This window comes from Pleurodeles waltl, chromosome 5 (assembly GCF_031143425.1).
Source record: "Pleurodeles waltl isolate 20211129_DDA chromosome 5, aPleWal1.hap1.20221129, whole genome shotgun sequence".
NCBI lineage: Eukaryota > Metazoa > Chordata > Amphibia > Caudata > Salamandridae > Pleurodeles > Pleurodeles waltl.
In genome coordinates, this window is record NC_090444.1 from 724,039,143 (window position 1) to 724,057,839 (window position 18,697).

The 18,697-nt window shown below is 43.7% G+C and overlaps 1 protein-coding gene across 1 annotated transcript in view; it reads left to right on the plus strand.

Moving 5' to 3' along the window:
• Window positions 1–18,697, plus strand: part of SRD5A2 (steroid 5 alpha-reductase 2) — a 606,456-nt gene that overhangs the window by 191,323 nt on the left and 396,436 nt on the right. The window lies entirely within an intron of this gene.

Consider the following 18,697-nt stretch of genomic DNA (forward strand, 5'->3'; position numbering starts at 1 on the left):
AGATATGGAGTTTGGGGTTTCTTAAATGACAATTTAAAAAATACATATTTTGGTAAAGGTGTTTTTTAAATTGTTTGTTTGAAAATGCCTCTTATAGAAAGTTTCATTTTCTTGCTTAAACCACTCTGTGCCTCTGCCTGCTTGTGTATGCCATGCCTGGGTCAGACTGACAGTTGCACTGTTGTGAATTCCCTCTAGACAGTGACACAAAGGGAGCTGAGGTGTAGCCTGCATATCCTGATGGGCCATATGGGTTAGACTGGAGGGAGGATTGGTCACTTACACCTGAAAGGGCTGTGCCTGCCCTCACACAATGCAGGCTCGAACCCCCTGGAGAGTGTCTGGGGCCAGGTCTGGGGAAGGCAGGATCTTGTGAACAACAGAGACTTTCCTTTGAAGTATGCCTACTTCATAGGCAGAAAGGAGTATAAGTAGTGGACCCAGAACCCCAGACTTTTAGAATCTTTCTGGATTAAAAGGAACCTCTGCCAAGGAGAAGAGCTGAAGAGCTGGAGGAGGAGTACTGCCCCTTTGCTGTGTGTGCTTTGCCGGGTTGGCCTGCAGTTGCTGCTTCTGTCTTAAAAGAGACCAAAGGGTGAACTTTGCTGTGTATCCTGCTTGAGAAAGTTCTCCAAGGGCTTGGAGTAGAGCTTGCCTCCTGTTGGAAGTCTCAAGGACACCAAAGACTTCAGTTTCATCTGCCTACAGTACTAGGAACTGTGTGTTTTGTGCTGTTCAGGAAGAAAAACCACTGCAACGCCGCCAACGACGCTGCTGGCCTGCACTGTGACCTTCCGACGCCCGAAGGAGCCGCACCGTCCCACTTCACACCACAACCCTGGTCTCACTGAAGCCGCCACCTGACGCCGCCACCCAGCTGCTGGTTGCATTGTGACCTCTGGGCCCCGCACTCCTGCAACCTCTTGCCCACACCATAGCCTGGGCATCCCTGACGATGCTGCGCCTGCTGACACCGGCACAGCTACCTGCACCGTGGCCTGTGGAAACCACCCATGAGGTACACAAAGCGCTGTCCCGCACCGCAACCCTGATCCACTGATGCCAGCACCATCGACTCCAGTGTTGTCACTAGGTGTCCCTGTCAGTACCGTGACACGTGTATGCCGCTCGGAGCCTTCCCATGCTGCACTGCTGACTTGGGCCTACCGATGACAGGGCTTCAGCAACGACGCCGTCGCTGGCTACACCGTGACACCGCACGCCACACCACCCTGCTTCACACCACCACAACCCTTGTATCACTGACGTGCTGGATGCTGTCACTGAGCCGCTGCCTACCCCGTGACCTGTGGACACTGCATGGGTATCGTCCCGCTTTGCACCGCAGCCCCAACGCCATCATCCCGGAGTTCGATCTTCAACAAGTGTAACTTCAAGGCCCCTACGACCCCTGTACCGATTTTCCGAACTGACACTGCAACACCAACGAAGCCACTCTCTGGATCTCAGTGGAAGGATCACAACAAGCTGCAATTCCAAAGGTACTGTTTGTCGGTCTTCCCGACACGGTAGCTGGCCTGCTACGCTGTGGCCGGCCTGCACTGTTGGTTCTGTTGATCATGACGTCGTGATAGCCCCAGGTGGAGCTATTAACTTCTAGGAACTGTATTTTTAAGTAACATTTGCAGAATTCATATATTTATTACTGTATGTTGGATTTTTATCCTATTTGGTCTTGTTTTATACAGATAAATATTGGATATTTTTCTAAAACCGGTGTTGTGTCCTTTTGCAGTGTTTCACTTATTACTGTGTGTTATGTGCAAATGCTTTACACATTGCTTCTGAGATAAGCCTGACTGCTCATCCCAAGCTACAATGGGGGTAAGCAGGGGTCATATGCGGGAGTTTCTCTCTTATCCTGACTAGAGTAAGGGTCCCCACTTGGACAGGGTGCAGACCGACCACCAACTAGAGACCCCATCTCTAACAGTGGCCATCTTGCCGGCTGGCCAAGCCACGCCCCAAAGTGACGCTATAGTTAGGTCTGTTAATAATTTCTTACTTTACATTAAATAACCTTAAATATGCCATGAAAAAAAAAAGGTTAAAGTGACCATTTTAACCCATTCGCTGCCAGGTCTTTCCCCCCTCAGGTGGCAAGCTTTTTTTTTTGGCTATTTAGGGCAGTTTGCTCTTAGGCCCTCATAACTTTTTGTCCACATAAGCTACTCACACCAAATTTGCGTCCTTTTTTTCCAACATCCTAGGGATTCTAGAGGTACCCAGACTTTTTGGGTTCCCCTTAATAATACCAAGAAATTAGCCAAAATACAGCGACATTTTTTTTTTTTTTTAAATGGGAAAAAAGGGCTGCAGAAGAAGGCTCGTGGTTTTTTTCCCTGAAAATGGCATCAACAAAGGGTTTACACTGCTAAAATCACCATCTTCCCAGCTTTCAGGAACAGGCAAATTTGAATCAGAAAACCCAATTTTTCAACAAAATTGTGGCATTTTACTGGGACACACCCCATTTTTACTATTTTTTGTGCTTTCAGCCTCCTTCCACATAGTGACAGGAATGTGTGTGAAACCAATGCTGGATCCCAGAAAGCTAAACATTTCTGAAAAGAAGATAAAATTCTGAATTCAGAAAAGGGTCATTTGTGTAGATCCTACAAGGGTTTCCTACAGAAAATAACAGCTGAAAAATAAAAAATTTGAAATTGAGGTGAAATAAACAAAAAATGTTCTCAATGTTTTACTCTGTATCTTTTTCCTGCGATGTCAGGTTTTTTAAAGCAATATACCGTTACGTCTGCTGGACTCTTCTGGTTGCGGAGATATATAGGGCTTATAGGTTCATCAAGAACCCTAGGTACCCAGAGCCAATAAATGAGCTGCACCTTGCAATGGGTTTTCATTTTATACCGGGTATACAGCAATTCATTTGCTGAAATATAAAGAGTGAAGAATAGGTATCAAGAAAACCTTTGTATTTCCAAAATGGGCACAGGATAAGGTGTTGAGAAGCAGTGGTTATTTGCACATCTCTGAATTCCGGGGTGCCCATACTAGCATGTGAATTACAGGGCATTTCTCAATTACACGTCTTTTTTACACACTGTCTTACATTTGGAAGGAAAAAAGAAGAGAAAGACCAGGGGTAATAACACTTGTTTTGCTATTCTGTGTTCCCCCAAGTCTCCCAATAAAAAGTGTACCTCACTTGCGTGGGTAGGCCTGATGCTCGTGACAGGAAACGCAACATGGACACATCACATTTTTACATTGAAATCTGATGTGCTTTTTGCAAAGTGCCTAGCTGTAGATTTTGGCCTCTACCTCAGCCAGCACCTAGGGAAACCTAGCAAACCTGTGCATTTTTTAAAACTAGACACCTAAGGGAATCCAAGATGGGGTGACTTGTGGGGCTCTGACCAGGTTCTATTACCCAAAATCCTTTGCAAACCTGAAAATTTGGCCAAAAAATAGACTTTTTCCTCTCATTTCGGTGACAGAAAGTTCTGGAATCTGAGCAGAGCCACAAATTTCCTTCCACCCAGCATTCCCCCAAGTCTCCCGATACAAATGATACCTCACTTGTGTGGGTAGGCCTAGTGCCCATGACAGGAATGCCCCAAAACACAACTTGGACACATCACATTTTCCCAAAGAAAACAGAGCTGTTTTTTGCAAAGTGCCTAGTGGTGGATTTTGGCCTCTAGCTCAGCTGGCACCTAGGGAAACCTACCAAGCCTGTGTTTTTCTGAAAACTAGACACCTAGGGGAAACCAAGATGGGGTGACTTGTGGGGCTCTCACCAGGTTTTGTGACCCAGAATCCTTTGCAAACCTCAAAATGTGGCTAAAAAACACCTTCTCCTCACGTTTCGGTGACAGAAAGTTCTGGAATCTGAGAATAGGCACACATTTCCTTCCACCCAGCGTTTCCCTAAGTCTCCCGATAAAAATGATACCTCACTTGTGTGGGTAGGCCTAGTGCCTCCGACAGGAAATGCCCCAAAACACAACGTGGACACATCACATTTTCCCAAAGAAAACAGAGGTGTTTTTTGCAAAGTGTCTACCTGTGGATTTTGGCTTCTAACTCAGCCGGCACCTAGGGAAACATACCAAACCTGTGCATTTTTTAAAACTAGACACCTAGGGGAATCCAAGATGGGGTGACTTGTGGGGCTCGCACCAGGTTCTGTTACCCAGAATCATTTGCAAACCTTAACATTTGGCTAAAAAAACTCTTTCTCCTCACATTTCGGTGACAGAAAGTTCTGGAATCTGAGAGGAGCCACAAATTTCCTTCCACCCAGCATTCCCCCAAGTGTCCAGATAAAAATGATACCTCACTTGTGTGGGTAGAGCTAGGGCCCGTGACAGGAAATGCTCCAAAACACTATCTGGACACATCCAAATTATCAAATACAAAACTGCCTGGTTTTTTTGGGAGGGGGGGGGCAAGCTGCGTTTTTGGTCCTGGGGTCAGCAGCCATCTAGGGAAACCAACCAAACCCAGACATTTCTGCAAACTAGACACCCGAGGGAGTCCAGGGAGGTGTGACTTGCGTGGCTCCCCCAATGATTTAATACCCGGAATCATCAGCAAACCTCAAATTTAGCTAAAAAAACACTTTTTCCAACATTTCTGTGTGGGATCATGGCACGGGGACAAATTTCCTACCACCCAACGTTCCCATCAGTCTCCCAGTGAAAATGATATCTCACTTGTGTAGGTGGGCCAAGTGCCTGTGACAGGGACGAACCAAAAACATGTCGAAATTGAGGGGGCACCAAAGCGGGTCCAAAAGGGCAGTTGAAAAAAAAAAATTTAGGCTGACAAGTGCAGCAGAATTTTTTATCGGTATAGATGGGCAATGTTGGGTGTTAGTAATTTTGTGGATTCCTGCAGATTCTGGAAGGTTCCATCACAAATATGTGGGAAAAATGTGTGAATTTTTCAGCAAAGGTGGAGGTTTGCAGGGCATTGTGGGTAAAAAAATGGTGCGGGGTGCATGTGAAGCAAACCACCCTGGAATCAACCAGATGTTTCGTTTTCAGATGTGTCTGGGTCTTGTGGATTTTCTACATGGCAGCGTCCCAAAGTCAAAAAAGTGCAGCCCTCACCATTCCAAGTGGGACGATTTGGAGAGTTACGCAAAACCCAAAATAATTAAATGTCTTCTTGCTTGCCGTGGGATAAAATATTTTAGTGTGTTGGGGGAGAGCTGAAAGACTGTTCCCCCCTTAAGCTGGGGTGGGGGCATAACCAGGCCCATACTGGTTGGTAGCCACCACCCCCCATGCCATCTAATAGACTTTCTGCCCCCCGGGGCGTGGATCGGGGGTAATTGCCCCATCTGCCCACTGGTGGGCAGAACAATTTTGGCCCCATTTATTTGGGGTGGAGGTATGGCCATACCCCCACCCTCTTAATTTGAAAAAAAAATCTTCACTGGTCTCTGGTGGGCTTTCTGTCCCACCTTGGGGTCAGATAGGCCTTCCAAAAATAGGCCGACCTGTCCCAAAGGGGGGCAGATATGACCAACAGTAATGTGCCCCCATGGGGAAAGACCATTGCCCAAGGGGCAGCCCCCCACAAACAAAACACACACATACACACACACCAATCCCTGGTGTCTAGTGATTTCTGCGCCCCTTGGGAGCAGATTGGCCTAACAAAAATAGGCTGATCTGCCCCCAAGGGGGGCAGAAATGGCCTAAATACAATTTGCCCTCAGGGGAGCGACCCTTGCCTAGGGGTTCGCTCCCCATACATAAAAACATAAAGTAAATAAAAATATATATATATCCCTGGTGTCTAGAGCTTTCTGCTCTCCCCCCCAGAGGCAGATCAGCCTAATTATATTAGGCTGATTTGCCTCCAAGGGGGAGCAGAAAAGTCCTAAAAATATTTTGCCCACCCGGGGAGCGGCCCTTGCCCAAGGGGCTGCTCCCCTTATATTCATTTGACACAAAATAAAAATTCCCTAGTGTCTAGTGGGCATTTCTGCTGCCCCATCGCACTGCGATGGGGCAGCAGAAATGCTTGCAGAGACATGAAAGGAAAGGAAAGGCCTTTCCTTTCCTTTCATGTCCCTGCTGGTTCCCTCCTCCCAAGCGGAAGAGAAATGCTGAGGGGGGGGTCGAGGTGGAAGGGGAAGCGATTCCCCTGCCAGTCCTGACCTGGGGGGGCAGTCCTCGGGGGGGAGCGCTAGCGCTTCCCCCGGTGGCCGTTAAATGGACATAATGGTTATGTCCATGGCGCCACACAGGTGCAGCCATGGATGTAACCATTACGTCCATGGCATGCAAGGGGTTAAACTCAAACAACTGAGACCTCCTTCTCTGAACTGACAATCTAAAACTTGTAACCTAGCTCCAGAGATTGATTTTGCACCAATGTTTTGACCATCTGATGTTGCCGTTCAATATAGACAATGTTTCCATTCAATCCTGGACTCTGGTTTGATTGCATAATACATTTCAGGTGCTGTTGCTTTGCTTCCACTGAACTAATTAGCTATCACACCTGGATTCCATCAGTTGTAGATGAAACATTCAGGACTGCAGACCAGGAACTTTGAGACCTGGAGGGAGGTGATTACTCTATGCAAAACATTATTTATGCATGCTTCAGTTAGTAGAAATGTTCTTTTTGATCTTGTTAGGAGGAGCAACTATTGGCTCCAGTGCAATCTCAGCAATCTGGAAATGGTTTCTAAAAATAATAGCAGCACATTCTGTGCAGTCCGGTGTGTTTCTGATGAGATGGAAACACTTCTGCCACTGCATATCAGTGCTGATTCCATCATGAATTTGTATGAAATTGGCTGCAATTTTGTTCTACACTAATGGTGTGCACAAGGCAATGCACGGGGTCAATTTAGAAGAGCATGTCGCAGATCCCTAAATTGCAATGTCAGCAATCCATCTCTTTAAGCTCCCTGTCTGTGTCCCTCAGTTTTAGGAGAGCATGCTAGAGTATTCCATGCACATAACTGGAATGCATTTTTAGTCATTCAGTTCACTGCAGGTATGGCAGTGCTTACAAAAAAAAATCACACACCCAAATATTTAGGGGCCGAAGTTAGAATAGTAAATCAGCATCTCCTTAAATGTGTGGGTATTTCTATACCTCCCCTCAGAGTTTCAGAAGAAGCATACAATTACACTCACTCCTGAAGTACAAAGACAACAGATTGATTGAGGTGTTTAAATAGCTAGAACACAGGGGGTTGAATAGCAGGGAGACATTTAATACAGTACAATCATATTTCTAGTAAAAGTAATGGGTGAGTTTTATTACCAGTCACAAAAGGGGACCCCATCTTCTTGTCTTCAAATCACATTTATTTACAATGGTCCTTAATGGATGGCTAGTCGGCCCTTCCCAATTGCCACCTGAGTGACCAATGATAGTGGCTGAAGATTTCAATAAAATGTACCATGGAAACAAAGAAGTGCTGGTCTCTATGGGTCGTATTCTTTGTCCTTGAATGAGTTTGTGGGTTGCTGATCCACCTACTAACAGAAAGTGCATCGTTATTCCACATAATCTTTTCTTTTACTAATCTCATCTTCCTTTGCTGTTCCTACTATCCATACAATCTCTCTATCTGGAGTCTCTCTAGCATTCACATGTTGGACTCACTGTTATTTTTCACTTTCATGTTTTTGCCTTGGCACGTCACAGCCGCTTCAAAGTGTAAATGATTTTCCTTGAAGTATTTAGCTCAAAGATTATGTTAATAGCAAGAATAGGACTTTCCCCACATAACGTATACAGCAAGGTGGCAGTATTATGTGGTATGCCTGGGGGTGTTACTGATCCCAGGATGCTTCTTTCTGGTCCCGGGAGGACCTGGACTGTTAGATCGGGCTTTACTGTTCCCAATGGGAGCAGGGTCAAGCCTGAATTGATATGGCTGGGTCCAAACTAGAATGGCATGGAAAGCACAAAAACAATGGATTTAGGCCCAGTTCTGTGAGTGGGGGTGAATGTTTGACATTGCTCAGCATTCTGTCTATCATGTGTTCTTTTTTAACTCTAGCTTAGCTTATGTTGTCCATCAGTCGGGAGCATCTTACAGATATCTTTAGGAAGAATGTTAGGGGCATATTTATACTCCGTTTGTGCCGAAATTGCGTCGTTTTTTTTGACGCAATTTCGACGCAAAACTAACTCCATATTTATACTTTGGCGTTAGACGCGTCTAGCGCCAAAGTCCATGGAGTTAGCGTCATTTTTTAGCGTGGACACCTACTTTGCGTTAATTATATGCAAGGTAGGCGTTCCCGTCTAAAAAATCGACTCCGAGGCATGTGCGTGGGATTTATACTCCCGGGCAAAAATCACGCCCGGGAGTGGGCGGGTCAAAAAAAATGACGTACGGCCGCTTTTGCGCTGTTTTTTAGCGCCTGCAAAAGGCAGGCGTTAAGGGACCTGTGGGCTCTGAAGGAGCCCAGAGTTGCCCCCCCATACCCCCAGGGACACCCCCTGTCACCCATGCCCACCCCAGGAGGACACCCAAGGCTGGAGGGACCCATCCCAGGGACATTAAGATAAGTTCAGGTAAGTGTTTTAAAAAAAAAAAAAATTGGGCATAGGGGGGCCTGATTTGTGCCCCTCTACATGCCACTATGCCCAATGACCATGCCCAGGGGACAGAAGTCCCCTGGGCATGGCCATTGGGCAAGGGGGCATGACTCCTGTCTTTGCTAAGACAGGAGTCATTTCTATGGGGGTTGGGAGTGAAAAAAAATTGGCGCAAATCGGGTTGAGGTGCAAAAGTTGCCTCAACCTGACTTGCCCCATTTCTTGACGCCCAAGCTCCATTTCCCCCTACGCCGGCGCTGCCTGGTGTACGTCGTTTTTTTTAACGCACACCAGACGGCGCCGGCGGCTAAAGCCGGTTAACGTCATTCAATAAATATGGTGCCCGCATGGCGCTCCAGAATGGCGTTAGCCGGCGCTAATTTTTTTAACGCAAAACTGCATTAGCGCAGTTTTGCGTCAAAAAGTATAAATATGGGCCTTAATGTTTTTCCTCACGATCACTACTTTCCAAAGTATTTGAATGATAAACCTCATGGGCATAACTAGTGATTATTAAAAGTGTTGGTCTCTCTCTGCTTCTACTGGGTTGTGAGAAGTGGCACATTCAGCAGCATATGCATCTAATCCAGGCTTTCATGGTTCCTCACCATCAACTGTACATGAAGAATGTAGGGGCCATATGTACATAGACTTCCTTTTGTGATTTCCTAATAGGGAATTGTTGTGATTCACAATTAGGAAATCACAAACAACTATGTACCACAGTGTGGTTTACACTGTTTGTGATTCCCAGTGAGTCACAATTGACCTACCTCATTAGTTTATTCCCTCATTGGGAATCGCTATAAACACAGGAATGGAGGCTTGCAGGGGACAGCAGGCCACCTTGTCTGTTTTGGTTTTTTAATCAAGCAACGTTTTTTCTTCTAAATGCATCCTTTTTTCCGTAAAGGAAAATGGGATGCATTTTTTTAAAAATGAAACGTTTTCATTTCATTTTTTAAGAGCAGGCAGTGGTCCCTTGGACCACTGCCTGCTCTTAAAAAATGTTTTTGCAACCATTCAAAAAGGGTATATCACCAACTTGAAGTAGGTGGTAAACTGCAAATGTTTTGCAACTGCATTTTGTTCGCAACACAGCAGTGCGAGTCGCTTTTAGGAAAGGACGCCTTTAACATGCACCTTCCTAATACCAAATTGCTAACCTATTTTCCAATTTGGTAAAAGGCTACTGAATCACAAAATAGGTTTGGCACATTGTAAAAGGCATTGTTCCAGTCGCAAAGAGCCCGATTCTGTGATTTGGGCTGGCTGCAACCTGAAAAAAATCTATGTACATCTGACCCAGGTTCTTAGGCAACCCTAGTCAGCTGCATTTGTAAACTGGTCTCAAATCTCAATCAGTGGTAACATTCTAAAACTGACATATTGATCCTGCATTAATCACTTGTCTGTGCCAAGAATTCTGGCCTCAGAGGAAGACTTATATTTAAGAGACCCTTTGATTGTGCAGGTCCAGTGAATAGAGCCAATGAACTAGGAAGGTACAAAGCCTCCTACATGATTTTTTTTAATTTAGTACATCGTACTTAAAAAAGAAAGCGATTTGTGCAAAAAGAAATTCAGCGCATACGCTTTTAGGAGACTCTACCATTTTGAGCTTAATTCATATGCAGTGCTTAATTTGACCTGTGGTTTCTGGTGGGAGGCATCAGAACTTATTTTTGGGGACCAGCACTTATGTTTTCACATCAGATATTTCCCGAGTGCAAGAGAGGGAAAGACACACAGATCGGAAAGATGTAGGAAAAGAAAGATGGCAAACCATCAAAAATGGAGAAACAGGAACCCAGCAAGAGCAAGAAAAAGGGTCCGGAAGTGTCTGGTAGTGGATTAAAGACTCCCAGCCATGGTATGCACTGGGCAGATGATTAATTGCAATGGCTGCCGACTTCTGAGCAGAGCTTTGGACAAGACACTCTGTCACAAACTAGGCACTGGTCATATCCCCATGTACATGGGTTGATTTTTGTAAGTTTAAATTAGTTGTAAAAGAGCAGCACCTCATAATGTCTTAAGAAGATGATGACATTTTTTACTCATGATCCTCGAATGGTTTTTCGAGAACACAATGACACTGGATTTGAGTCAATAAAACCATTAAAAAAAATAAATGTGCTGTCAAATGCTGCCGTCTGGGTGTCTGCATGCAACAAACCTAAGTTATACTGTTTGTTCTTTGTACTGTAAGCTTGCCAGTTGTTTGATTGGCTGTATGAATATCTTATACAGACATAGTAGTGCATTGACTACATGTTTCTAACAATTTTGATAGATTGTATTGCTGGACCTCATTTAGAGGTTGCAGGGGTCTCAGCTGAGACCCGTGGCTTGCCCCTTACAAACCCTGGCACTGTCTTTGCGACCCATGGCCTCAGAGTTGGAAATATTTGTGCCAGGAACACAAGGGCTGCTCTTCCTTATGGACCATTAGGGCCTTCACTTTCCTTGTTTTGGGTATTTTTTATTACACTAATAGTGAAAATGGAGCACAATTTGCGGTAGTTTAGTAAAAACTGCTTGTAAATATATGTTGTGTGCATGTTTGCAGGTGAGAGGAGTGTGTTTATCTGAGAGTGTATATGTGTAAATGTGTATGTAAGCATGTTTGTGTGAGTGAAAGTAGAGGTCAAATGGTGTTTGATGTCACTGCTGCTACCCCTGAGTTTTTGGTGAACTGACGTTCCTGATTGTCTATGGCAGGCACACTTACAGAAACCAGAACAATATTATCACTATAGCCTTATAATTTCATTGGGTGATTTCTTGTAATCCTCAGTGTGCCTAAAACATTCCTGTTTTACGAGAGCCTGCTTTTAGAAAGTTATGACCCTGACTGTGTTTCACAGAGCGGAATAAAATGGTGGAAAAAAGTAAGAAGGAAAAGCGCTAAAGAACTGGTGATGCAAAGGTGTTAGGAGGTACTATAAACCAAGGAAACTTGTATGCGTAACAAGACACTGAAAATAAGGAGCATATTTAAGAAAGATGGTGCTGCACACAGTGTTGCACCACTTTTCTTGCACCCTTTAGCATCCCCCTAACACCACCATGTGTGCGCAGTATTTAAAATATGGCGCACCATGGCAGTAGTTAGGGAACTAGTGTTTAAGTTTTGTAGGATTAGCATAAAAAATGTTGACACTATTCCTGCAAAGCCCATTGTAATCAATGGTGTGCCTCCTTTTAACGCCTGCTTTGAGCAGGCATTAAAAGTGCCAAAAAAAATGATGCAAAGAAATCTGTTAGATTGCCATGAAGATTTTGGCTTCGTTGGACCACATTAGCTTAAATCAATACACTAATGTGGCGCAAGGAGGTGCTAGGGTCTCTTAAATATGCCCCCTAAGTGTCTTCTGGACACAGATGCATTGAATCCAGGAAGGAAGGGATAGTTTACATGTGAGTGTGTTGGTGTGTATATATATACAAGTGTTTGTGTCCCAACATTGCAATTGTAAATTTACTGTTGGTGACTTCAGTTGTTCCAGCAGTGCTACCATAAAAAGGCATGAGTTATGTGCCTTCCTTCCTGTACCATATGCCTTACATATTCCAAATTGTTCCCTGTCACCAATACCTTGACCTTACAGGAGCAGTCACATTGGCCATCTAGGGCCTGGCTTAGGACACTGGCACCCCAAGCTATGGCACACTAGAACAGGAGACTACCGGAGCCATTTCCTGATCACCCCCATTAGGGCCTGTCTCTCAAATACTGATACCCCTGTCCTCAACAAGCACAATGCTTCTAAAGAATAAGTGTATTTGAAAACAGTGGTCCCACCTCCATTCCAGCCTTCACAAGTCAGTGCAGCAAATAACGAGACAGAGTAGGAAGGGCTTGACTTTCAATGCAGATTTCTCAGACAGAGTTCTAAAACTGGTGAAACTTGCACAGCACAGCATATTTGCACACTTATGATGAGAACAGAAAAGGACCAACCTTCTAATGGAGTTAGCCATAGACAAGCTTGTGCCACCAGGAAGCCAAGTAACACTGCCACTTGCACAACAATCTATATATAGGTCCAGCTGCACTGACAAATTGCATGACTCATCCTACTCAGTGGCCAAGTGGAAACATACAAGATCAGACTACGTGAGCATATGTTCCACTTCACTCACAAACTCCTGTTAACAGTCAGAAGGACAGGGACCACACAGATTACTAAAGAAAGAACAAACTACATCCCATTGAAGACACGGGTATGTGGAGCAATCAAACACTTACAAGGTTACCATTGCTGCAAAGCTTATAGTGGCTTACAGCACTATGAGTCTGAAGGTTGAAAAACGCAGATGGTTTGAGTTTGAAGGTTTTGAGACTAGACCCCACATTAATTCCTTCACTTTAAAGATGGAGCACATAGTGATATGCGTTATGATGTATTGTCCAGAATGACAAATAGATCATTGGGAGGAAGATCCCTAGAAGCAATGGGGCAGACTAAGAGCAGTGACGACCATGTGTGACAGATGTCACAGATTAGTATGGGAGACCCATTAGGTGCGGAAGGATGTGAAACCTGTTCGGTGGAGTTTGGTAGGAACTGAAGGCCAATTATCTCATATTGTGAAAGAACTGCCTGGAAAATAGATAGAAACGGGATAGCAACCAAGAAAAAAGAGATCTCAGCCTTGGGATGGAGGAACCTAAGACAAATTAGAATATCTGAGAAAGTTCTAGTTTAGGATTGGATAAAGAAAATGCTAAATATCAACAAGCACTGGCAAAACCAATGGGTCTGGCCTTGGCAACACCACTACTGGCTCTGTCAATATTTGTTTCCTTTTCAATGATTTAGTATTATTAGTTTACAGCTTCAATAAAGAATAAAGGAAAGCAGTGCACGAGCACAGAATGTGGCAGTGGGCGCTGGCAGCAGTGAACATTTTTTCAATGAAAAATACACACTGGTCTACTGATACTGGCAGTCATGAAGCAACCACTTTCTGTGTGGGTGATGACATTGTGCTTGTGAAGAATGCCATCACTCGCATAGAAAGGAACAGAAAGAAGCCAACGGATGAAGTAGGCTAACTCATTGCTCCATGCTAGATGTAAATAAAATGTGAATGACAGCAGAACAGACCAATTGATGATGGCTGGCTGAAAACCCCTATAAGTAAACATATAGTTACATATGTTAGGTAAAATTTGAAGATCTTGGCTAAGGCCAGACCTAACAATGGTATTTTCACGTGCAGAATGCCAAGTTGCCAATAGCTAGCCGACGAGTATAGGGCGCTCTTTATTCGAGACTGACTAAAGTAAAGAACTGTGGTACATGAGAAAAAATTAAATCGAGTTGACATAATAAAACATTTGATACATGCTGACAACATTTCCTGCTCTTGAGTTATCAGACCTAGTTACAAATTAATTCTTCAGACTACTGCGGAAATTTCCATTGGAACCATCTTGCGTTTTGTAGACTCTCGTCTCAGTAAAGCTGAGTCTGTTGCTGAGACGCTTTCTGCACCCATACTAGCCACTTTTGGTTTTTCGTTCTCTTTTGTCTTTTCTGGCATCAGACACAAATGTAAATGGAAATTAATTAAACATTTGCTGTTGAGCCATTAAAGGATTTTGCTACTCAGACCCAACTCATGACTGACTTTGCATTGTTTCTCAGATGAGGCAATGGCAAAGGTGCTGCAATAACCAAACTTGTTCCGAACATTGGTTAACTAATTCTCTTGTCAGGACCCATTTATATGCAAAAACCATATCCATGTGGAAAGGACAGATGAATTTCCAAGATGTACAATACATGGTATGAAGTCATAGTGGCATATTTATTATATATGGAGGTTCTGCATCACAGGAGGGCTTTTGGCACTTGTGTTCCAACCTGGAATCCTGAATTCTTTAATAAAATGTAAACTCCGATTTACCTTCATTCAAAAATCTTTTGCTTTGTTTCTTTTATTCGATCACCTTTTCATTTTTCTTTTTCATTTGGTGAACAATTTCACTTTTGTTTACAACGAGTCAGATGATATCCTACCTCCTTCCCATGGGCACATCATTGCTTATTTAATCATATGATTTCGTTTTTTCCTCTAATAGTGAAAAATAATCAGTTAACACGTACATTGTTTTTCATAAATTAGCTAATTAATTTTCAAACAAACTAATGTATACTATAGTAAATGTTCTGATCGTCCCCAAATTTTGCTTTATGAAACAAAAGATTCTTATTCAGAGGGCAGAGTAAAGGGAGTTCTTTGAAATATTTAGCACCAGGGAAAAATGATACCTGTACAAATATGTTATGCAGTGGTTGGATTTGAGAGCGAGATTCTGTTAATTCAAAACAATCCACTTTCAAAGTTTCACATTTAATTCAACGTGGAGGGATTACATCTTCATCTCTGTTCCGTAATCAAAATCGTAGTGAAGGCTAATACCTGTCTATGGAATCATGTGAAGCTACCTATCAAAATATGACAAAGAGCAACAAGCCCCCTACATCTAAATCGATAAAGGAGAACCTACAGAGAGGAACTAGGTTTTTTTATTGTGTGACTTAAAAATACGTGGGCTTCCGAGGTGTTGAGACCCACTGAAATAGGGTTTCACACTTGTTTACCAATGAATATGACCACTAGTGCTTTAATAACTGATTTTTTAGACCACCATTTATCGAAATTTAATAGATCTTGAATGGAAGAGGGGGCCTTACTGAAATAGGTTTTAAATCAGGTGCACATTGCTCATGTAGCAGCTGATGATGTGTCTGATGCTAGGTCCTAGGCTTGATTCTTCTGCTCTAGGGAATGCACTTTCTGAGAAATCCAATCAAAATTCAGGAGCAGCTCGCGGTGCTGAAACGGGGAGGATCGCGCATGCGCGGTCACGAGGGTGGGGTGATTAATTTAAAAAACAAAAATTACCTGTGCTGCCACTGCTGCCTTCACAACCGTGCTGCTCCTCTCCTCTTCTACATGCACAGGCTCCCAGCCTGCCCTGCGGCCAATCCTGACGCTGCTCAGAGCTGCATCAGGATTGGCTGGGAGCGCCTTGCCAGGGTGCTTCCAGACAGACTGGAAGCCTATGCAAGCACCTTACTGCCCATGTGTGTTTGGCCGGCCCAAGACAGCTAGCTAATATGCGCAGTGAGGGGGAGTGCTGTGCACTCTCCCTCAGTGCACGTCACAGCCTGTGGCCCCTCCCCTTTTACCAAAAAACAATAATAAACATAGTTTACTATCGATTTTGGTAAAAGGTTTACAGCTGCTGCTGCTGGCAGAGGGGTGATGCTCCTCCACCCTAATGGAGGAACTGCCCCTGTCAAAATTAGCCATTCTGTATTAAAGTGAAAGCTGATCACCTGTGCATTCTTTCCACTTAAAAAAGGAAGGAAATATTATAGATAGTTGCCTTTGTCTGAAGCCTTTTGACCTATATCATGATTTTGTTGAGGTTTTTACCTAATGGAAACCAATGTATTGCCTAATGACAGTAATCCCATCCTAATTCCATTATACTTTTTACACTTCACTCAGTCCCCATGGCTAAACTTCGGTGCAAGTCGGGCGTGAGATACAAGTGATGTGCAAACTTAAATTGTATTCATTTATGCTTATGTGTAAGTGGGGCATCCTTGACTTGCATTCAGCAATAGAACCCGCATTTTTCTGACATCTGGCAAGCCAGGTCCCTTTCCCACTCCATCCTAGCTATCAAGGGATTGTCCATATGGCTGCTATTAGTTCAGTGTATTGGAAGGAAATTGACTTAGCCATGTCAGCCCAAAGTATATACTTGGTTTGCCCATTGTTTTTAAGTGTGGGTCCTTTGCAAAGTGTAAATCTAGTGAAGATGTTACACAAGCATTTGCAAAGGCAATAGGTCTCACCTATGTAGATTTGTCAATGTTTTTATAGCCATGATGTGCAACAGCCTAGTTACTCTGCATTGTATACTGTGATATGGTATGGTATGTATGGTATGGTATGGTACATTAAGGTACATTACTGTACGGGATGGTATGTCTTTGAATAGTATAGTGTGGCCTGTCATTGTATAGTGTGGTGTGGTATTTGTCAGAGAGTGGATTATTAGTTGGAGGGGATGTGAGTTCTCAACAAGTAATAATGTCACAATTCTGCACCATTTCAGGTATGTCTTAATAGTTTAAATCTGAGCATAAACTTTGGTAACTGTAGCATAGAGTAGACAGACTTAACTTAGGAGAAATGGATAAAGCATTCATGAGTAGCAAAACAGTTAAAAAGTAGAAATCACTACGCAATAAAACCGCACTCCAATTGATTAAAAAAGAGTAAACTTTAATGAATAAATAGACACAAAAATGTGAAGAATCTGATGTAGGGAAAGGGAGATATGATTGTTAGTTAAAATAGTATGTAAATTGCAGTTATTGGGTCATGCTATAACAGGTCTGAGTCAAAAATTCAGACTTGCAGAGAGCTCGTGCCAGGTACATACAGGGAACAGGTTTATTGCGGTGGAAAGTTTCCCTTCTGACTTGGAAGATAATATTGATAAAAGTCTTCAGCAACGGGTTGATTGTGGGTCGTGCTGCAGCTGGATCTAACAGAGGGCTTTATGACAGCAGCTTGGTGAAGCGTGGGTCCTCAGTGGGAGCCTGGGTTGTCATTGACTGCAGGAAAACTCTGAGCAAGAGAAGTCTGAAGTTTGTAGCCAGGAAGGTCTCGTTGATAGTAGGATCCTGTTCAACGTCAGCCTCGGTGAAGCCCCTCTACATTCAGACTTAGATATCATTCCGGAAATCAGAGGGGAAAAAGTCAGCTTGTGTCCAATGTCAGCAGCTTTGTCATCAACCCCAGTCTGTAATGGTTCTCTGGGGAAAAGTTCTGAAAATGCTTCTGAGTGCCTAGACTTGCAGTCTTTAGGTTCAGAGTAGTACGCAGTAGTACCAGCCCAGGGTCTGGGACCTTGTGGGCACCATTTGGGGATAGGACTCACTTTCCCAGAAGCCACCAGCAGTATCCAGGGCAAACTGGGCTCTTGAAAAAAAGTGGACTTCTTGTAGCTGTTATAGGCCTGTCGCTTAACAGGAGGCTAGCCAACTGACCCTTGGAGTCCACTTCCTTTCCTGGGAGCAGGCCCAGCCCTTGGAGGTTTTTCTCCACTGGTTTATTAGCAGGTGGAGTGCTCCTTCTGAAGAAAGTATTCAGGGATGCCACATTTATGCCTGACACTAGGTTGTGAGTGTGGGAGGCTCCCTGACCAAGAGTGCACAATGCTCCCAGGGACAATATTCCCTAATTTAGCCTAACGTCCTGAAGGTTTCACACTAAATATTTCCACAGTGCATTGTTCTGCCAAAATCCAACATGGCAGAAACTTCCTTCCCCTGGACAGAGCTCTGTGCACACCTCATAGGTATGTCTAGGTTGATTAGAAAGTCTTCTTGTGAACCAGGTCTGAAATAGGTTTCCCCCCACTGGGATTGGTACTAAACTGACTATCTGGACAGTGGATGCCCCTTTGAAGCTTGTGCAGTTTGTGGACACATCCCCAGGCCAACCTGTCAGTAGGAGGTCACACCTCTTCCCACCCAAGCTCTTTTTCTTCTTTATCCTGGGAGCTATTTACACCTCCTTGCAAGAGGCCTACAGGCTGCCAGATGACAGGTAAGGATTACCTCTGAAAAGGCTACTAGAGGCTTTAGGCAGAAAAATAGTAACTTTATATTTCTGAAATGCTTTATATTTCTGAAATTCAACTGTAGATGAAGTTGGACTTTGTTTAACTTTTAAAATGAGTGTCTGGAGTGTTTTTCTAGCTGGCACCAATTTGAAATTAGCTTTATTAAGCTGAATAAAAGAACCTACAGTTTTCTATGGCATAACCAGCCTTGCTACAGAGAAAGAAACATGTATGGGGCCTTTCCCACTGTAAGGAGATATAAAAATATTGAATACATGTGTCCTACAATTAAATATTGGATGTATGACGGAATACCGAATGACATTAGCACGAATGGCTTTAGAACGCAAGCGTTTCCAAGGAAAGGCTTTTGCAACAAGATTTTTTACAACGGTAATACCTTTAGAACTAAAGCCTTTACCACAAATTGTAAATATAATAAGTAAGTAATAA